General features: G+C 49.5%; 1 long non-coding RNA gene across 2 annotated transcripts; it reads left to right on the top strand.

Moving 5' to 3' along the window:
- The first annotated feature begins 2649 nt into the window (after positions 1-2649).
- On the top strand, positions 2650-5000 carry LOC127312867 (uncharacterized). 2 transcript variants are annotated; one of them, XR_007858627.1, is made up of 2 exons: positions 2650-4300; positions 4384-5000. It is a non-coding gene; the product is annotated as an uncharacterized lncRNA (long non-coding RNA). The 2 variants fall into 2 exon arrangements; XR_007858633.1 differs by having other exon boundaries at positions 4397-5000.
- Positions 5001-6393: the final 1393 nt, after the last annotated feature.

Here is a 6393-nt window from a genome sequence, read left to right on the forward strand (position 1 = left end):
CAGGAGGAGGATAACGTTGATCATATCCTGACTCTGTGCCCATATTCCAGACAGGTGTGGTGTAGAGTGCTTCACAGTGCGGAACTGCAGATCGAGGACCCTGGTTTTGTTGGAAACTTGCAGCGCTGGTGGACGGAAGCTCGAAAACGGGTGAGGAGATGTGATAGGAGGCGCTTCGACTCCATGGTTATCTGCACGGCATGGACAATTTGGAAGCAAAGGAATGCGAGGGCTTTTGGCAACATCCGCGAGCAGAAATCCGTAGAGCTTATGGTGGGAGAGATTAGACAGGAGTTTCACCTTTGGGAGAGAGCCAAGAGAGGAGGGAGGCTAGATATAGCGAGAGAGTAGGCCTAGGCGGAGGGGGGGGTGTGTGTGTGTCTCTGCACTTTTGTGCGCTCTTGTACATGTTTTGTTTCTTCCTTCTATAAAGATAAGGCACGCTTTGCGCGTGCTCTCGAAAAAAGAGAGTAGGGAAGGAATCACCTACAAAAGGGAATCCCTCGGTATTAGTATACTGCCATATTGTACGATTTGACAAAAGCAAAACGTAGGCATAGGCTAAGCATGTACTCTCTAAGTACTAAGATGAATCTTTCCAACCATGAATAGTACGCATTTCTAGGATAAACTCATCTAAGACCAAAAGTGTGTCTCATGCAAACACAAGCCTATTACATGTATAGCGTATATACTTCTCATCTTTCCCGACGAAAGAATTTATATAGCAATTTCTTCGTGAGTTTGGTCCGAACTGAGATGTTTGCATATGCTGCGTGCAGTCGACGCGCATAAAAAAATAGAATCCGGCTTACGCCGAAGAGTGTAAGAGAGAATTCGACGACGACTTGAGCGCAGCAAAGATGGGAGGAGAATCAGGTCCCACCGGGCGTGCCATTTTGTTTCGACAGAAAAGTAACAACAAAATATATAGATGACAAACGCACACAGGTATACGGGAACTCTGTATTTTATTGCTCATTGTATTGAATACAAAGTACATATTACATGCTCCCATAGGAGTTTGCCTATTTTGTCTTCCGCGAAAATGATTAAGGAGATCTGACTGAAGAGATTGCGTGTAGTCCGCTGATTCCCGGCGCTTTTGCAAAGCGACCGGTTAATTACATCCGCAGGATCAAGCCTACGGAATACCTCCGATTAAGCTGCGTCATGGTCGTCGTCGTTTATGAGAAAGGGGTGCCTTTGTTACGGCGAAACACGATCACGTATGCTATCGCAACGTGCTTAGTGGAGAGTGAGATTTATTTGATGAAGAGGGTGACTTTCGCCTCGTCGGTGCCTAGTCATATGGCCCTGACTTCACCAAAATATGTTGCTTTTGCCTCGTCGGTGCCCAGCAACGGTGTGACAATCTCATCAAAACCAAGACGTGTTGATGGCATAGTGATCGACGCTCGTCGTCACTTGGCCATGGTATAGCCTAGCCTCGTCGGCACTAGACATGAGATGGGTACGATGATTTGGCCATTATCTCATAGAGATTGGGCCGTAGATCTGAGCTGGACAATTGATGTAGCATGTCTTTACTCGTTTTAGCAATCTCGCTCCTTAACTAGGAACAAGATTGCATATCGCCGACATAGATGAATTAGTCGAGCGACGGCATTATAGATGTAATACTGAATCTAGCATCCCATGTGGATGATCTAGAACAGCTAACACGGTTGATGATTTTAATTCCACATAGCCGACGTTGATGGTGCGGTCGAGCCATGGTTGATGATCTTGTAATTCCACATAGCCGACGTTGATGGTGCGGTCGAGCCATGGTTGATGATCTTGTAAACTTCGCATGGCCGACTTTGATGAGGCGGTCGAGCCATGGTTGTAAACGGTAGCGCATGGACCACATGATCGACATTGATGGAGTAGTCGAACCATGGTGTTAATACTGATCCGCACGGCCGACTTTGATGAAGCAGTCGCGCCATGGTGTGTATGTATGACCAACTCTCTAAATTTCACCTCGGAACATCTAGAGGAGTAGACATCCAAAAGATGGGTAAAGCGATCTGATCTAATAAAACTTACCATACACCCCCGGCGGTAATTCGACCGGCATGCTAATGAGGCTAGGCGATCGATCCGGCGTGTGGATGAGCGAGATGATGCTATGAAGATGGTGTTACGGCGTTGTGGAAAGTGGCTTGCGTGCGCTCGGAAACAGGGAGTCGATGTTGCTCTCCTGGCCTCCCTGCGCGGCTTCCTCTTTTTCTCTTCCCCAGGCTGAGCGACGGCATGTCTTATATAGGCCGATGCTGGCTTGCAAATCACGCCCAGCTGATTTGATCCCGTCGGTTAGCTGAAACTGCGTGACACTTCAAACAGAAATCGATTCAGGTCTATCTCAATCCATAAAAGCGTCATTCGTGACGTCAGCTGTACAGCCACCGACCGTAGACATCCAGGGTGCAGGCTCCATGCCATATGGATCCGCTGGCTCATGTCTGTTCTATAAGCTAGCATCAGGATTCTACCGTCTAATCAATGGTTGCCAAAACAATGAGCAAATAGAAATATTTATAGGGCCCGCACGTCATTGTGCCATGCATGGACTCCTGCCATTCAGTATCATGCATCCGATCGATATGGTGCTCATTTATTCTGAGCACCGCAGCCCCTATATGACGCGATTCCATCGGCAACCCGAAACCCAAAAGAAAAAAACAAACTAGTCGCACACCCCACCCGCTCGTCCCCAACCTCCACACAGGCTTCCTCCCGACGAAGTCTTACCCAAATCCCCCGATGGGAATCCACCGCCGCCCTTCCCCGCTCCCCACCGGCATGTCTCCGCCGTCCCCGTCGCCTCCCCGCCACACCACCCACCGTCGTCGCCCGTCCGCCGATCTGAGGCTCGCGCGCTGCCGCTTGAAGGGCCGCGCCGCCGCCGATTGGAGGTCTTCGCGCAGCCGCTCACCGCCGCCTCGAGGATCCCCGCGCCGCCGACTTGAGGCTTGCGCGCTGCCGCCTGGAGGTCCTCGCGCGCGGCCGGCAGGAGGTCCTGTCTTCTTCCCCGAGGCCGGCAGGTCCCCTTCTCCACCCCTGACGACCTCCGCCGCCGCCTTCTCCTTGCCCGGAAACACCTGCAGCTGCCTCCCCCGGTTCCAGCAACCGCCGCCGCTGCTTCCCCCCGACTCCAGCAAGCCGCCGCCCCGGAATCTGGCGCCTCCGCCTGGAGGGCAACCGCCACTCGCCGCTTGGAGGGGGTTGCGAGCTGCCGCCTATGAGGCCGCCATCTCGAGTGCTGGCGCGGCCTAGATGGCTCGACGCCGCCATCTGGGAGACTCCACGCGCCGGCCTCAGGCACAGCGCCCCCACCTGCCCGTTTTCGCTCGTGCCCCTGGCCGCTCAACGCCGTCCTTGAGGATGAAGATGCTCGTGGAACCACATAGTCCACGACTTGTAGCAGATGCAGATTTTTTCTTCATTGTTTTTTGCTTTTGTTTTTGTGATTGGAGTTCTGACTCGTCAATTCTTAGTGTTTTCTTCCCGCTTGTTTTCTTAGTGGTGATTGTAACCTGAGAAACGCATCTTATGAGAAAGAAAAAGAGATGGGACTCTGCCGAGAAGTACAAACGTCCTAGTATTAGCACTACAATTGCATTGGCTTAGGCAGTACAATTGCATTAACCGTTCTTGCTAGGATGTTCCTCGTTTACTTTTTTAACAGAGTTCAGTTGGGACGGCTGTGTTATTTGATATGAGCAGTGCAGATAGTCTAACAGAGCAGTACCTCTAACATGAGTTAATTATCTACTATCAAGCAACTGTGATATAGTTTCTGCTATGAGACGTATAACATATTTCTGATTAATGTATTCATGTGAAGAAATGTGGAAGTAGTAAGGTCCTCTGTTAAGTGTTTTGCTTCAGATTACCTGCGTAACTTCAGCATTTTGATGTGCCTTTTTGCAGTGTGTTTAGATAGTCCCACTCCTGATGAGCCGGAAGAAGGTACATGACCCTGGCCCTCTATCGTGTTGCCAAAATTACCAACAAGATAGAATTTCTTGATTCAGACTTAGCTTATGTGCTCCTGTACAGAAGTCTGAACTCTGAACCTGAATTTAAAACATAGCTGTTTCATACTCCAATGCATGCAGCAAACATATATGCATTAGTTCTTTCTGTATTATAGAGTGTTGTATCCTTCAATTCTGAGATCTAGCTGGCAACTAGCTACACATGTACTGTTGATTTCTCTGTTCTGAATGGAGCAACTTCTGTGCAGATACACTTGCTGAATAGATATACATGCCAGGCTTTACACAATGTAAGATATGTTAATCTATGCTTTCTCAAACAGAAGATGATTTGTATTATACACTCTGCTTTCCATTACGATTAAGTAAATAGTTCATTGATTCAGCAGGGCTGCATTCCAGCGTCAGGTGACGTCAATGAGAAGAAGACGACATCCGGCGAAGCAACGTCCATGTGGAGCAGCCGGTGGCATCCGGCGATGTCCGTGAGGAGCAGCCAGCGTTCGGCGACGTCCGTGTGGAGCAACCGACGTGTGGCGACGTCCGTGAGGAGCAGCCTGAGGGAAAGCCGACGTCCAACGCATCAATGAGAAGCAGGCGAACGTCTGGCGACGTCCATGAGTAGCAGCCAGCGCCGGCGATGTCCGTGAGGAAAAGCTGACGTCCTGCGACGTCAAGGAGAAGCAGACGAATATCCGTGAGGAACAACATACAAGCAGACGGCATCCAGCGACACGTTTAATATACTGTTACGCGTGTGGTCTTTCATGTACGGAAGTATTACTAGTGTGGAGCTGATGGGTTTAAGTTGGTAGGCGGGTAGCCGCTAAACAAGAGCGTATTATACAGCCAATTAGCCGTGTCCCGTTCAATTCAAGCGGTACAATGGGTCACTTGGTGGGCCACTGTGGACGTGACCACTTACACACCGACTTAGGATGATGTTCGCAAAACTTGAATAAAATTGTGCATAGAAAGTTCAATTGGATAGATGTTGCAACTGCGCAACTTTGGTTTGCCACCCGAATTTCTTCTTGACTCATTTGGCGGTTCAAGGAAATAAGAAAACAAGTATGCTCAGACCAGTAGATGCGATCACTGGGTGACATAGGCATGCCAAATGGGCCTGCCGAAGATAGTACCGGGGGTTTACTGGAGGCCCACTACCCGAAGAATAAGAAGATTCGGGAGCCCAAGATTTACTAAGGAAAGATAGAGTTGTAATAGGAAGTGTTGTTTGTAATCTGGCGGGACGAGTTAGAAACCGTCCCGGACTCTGTAAACTTGTATAGCACGAATCCCTCGGCTCCACCTCCTATATAAAGGGGGAGTCGAGGGACGAAGAATCAATCGAATCATTGTCTGCAAACCCTAGTTTTCATAATCGTCGAGTACTTTTCGGCTGAAACCTTCGAGATCTACTTACCCTCTACTTCCAACTAAACCCTAGCCTACAATCCATAGGCATTGACAAGTTGATACCTTGTCAATTGGCGCCGTCTGTGGGAACTAGAGGCGTAAGGAGCTGATCTCGATGGCACGCTCAAGATCTTCGACATCGTCAACCGCAAGCAACACAATGGATCGAGGTAAACAGATCGCTGCTGGTCTTGTTGATTTTGTTCCTCACCCACCCTCCCGTTTGGATGCATATGCGTATCTGGCGGAGCCCATGGAGATGACGTTCGGAAGGTTTCACTTTCGCGTCGAAAAGGAAGGATCGTACCGTGTCGAGATTCCGATTTCGTCGGGATCGTCGGTGGTCGATTCCGATTTTTCAAACTATGCATCGTCAATCGAGTCAGGAGAAGAAGAAACCTCGGCGACACGCTACGTCAGCACCAGAGCAAGAGAGAAACTCGCCAAGATCTTCAACGACATGTCGTTTGAGTCATCCGCGGACTCATATATAAGCGATGGCTCAAGCGATGTCGACAGTTACGACTTCATCGACAAATCTCTGACAGTGGGCAAGGTCTTCATCAATCTCAACGATGATGTCACCAAACCCAACGTAGATCTGAGTACAAAGTATCATCAGATTTACGCCATTGAAGATCAAGAGGAGACATCTGAGGCTTTCGATAGTTTGGGAAATCCATACGTCGATCCCTCCAATCTGCGACAAGGCTTGGGCAACAAATACGTCGGGCCAGAGCCGCGAGATAGAGTTCAACTTTCACAAGCAGCGTGGGACAGAGCTGCGAGAGCTATGAACGGCACAGAACCAATGGCTACCACAGCCACACCAGAAGAATTGCAAGCATATCAATATAGGCTCGCACGAGCTGCCAGGGAATTGGAAAAACAGACAGCTGAGTTGAACAGGAGAAAGGAGGCAGCTTCTGCATCCAGCAGGAGAAGGGCAGATCTAAGTCGACAA

The sequence above is a fragment of the Lolium perenne genome, chromosome 1 (genome assembly GCF_019359855.2).
Source record: "Lolium perenne isolate Kyuss_39 chromosome 1, Kyuss_2.0, whole genome shotgun sequence".
Taxonomy (NCBI): domain Eukaryota; kingdom Viridiplantae; phylum Streptophyta; class Magnoliopsida; order Poales; family Poaceae; genus Lolium; species Lolium perenne.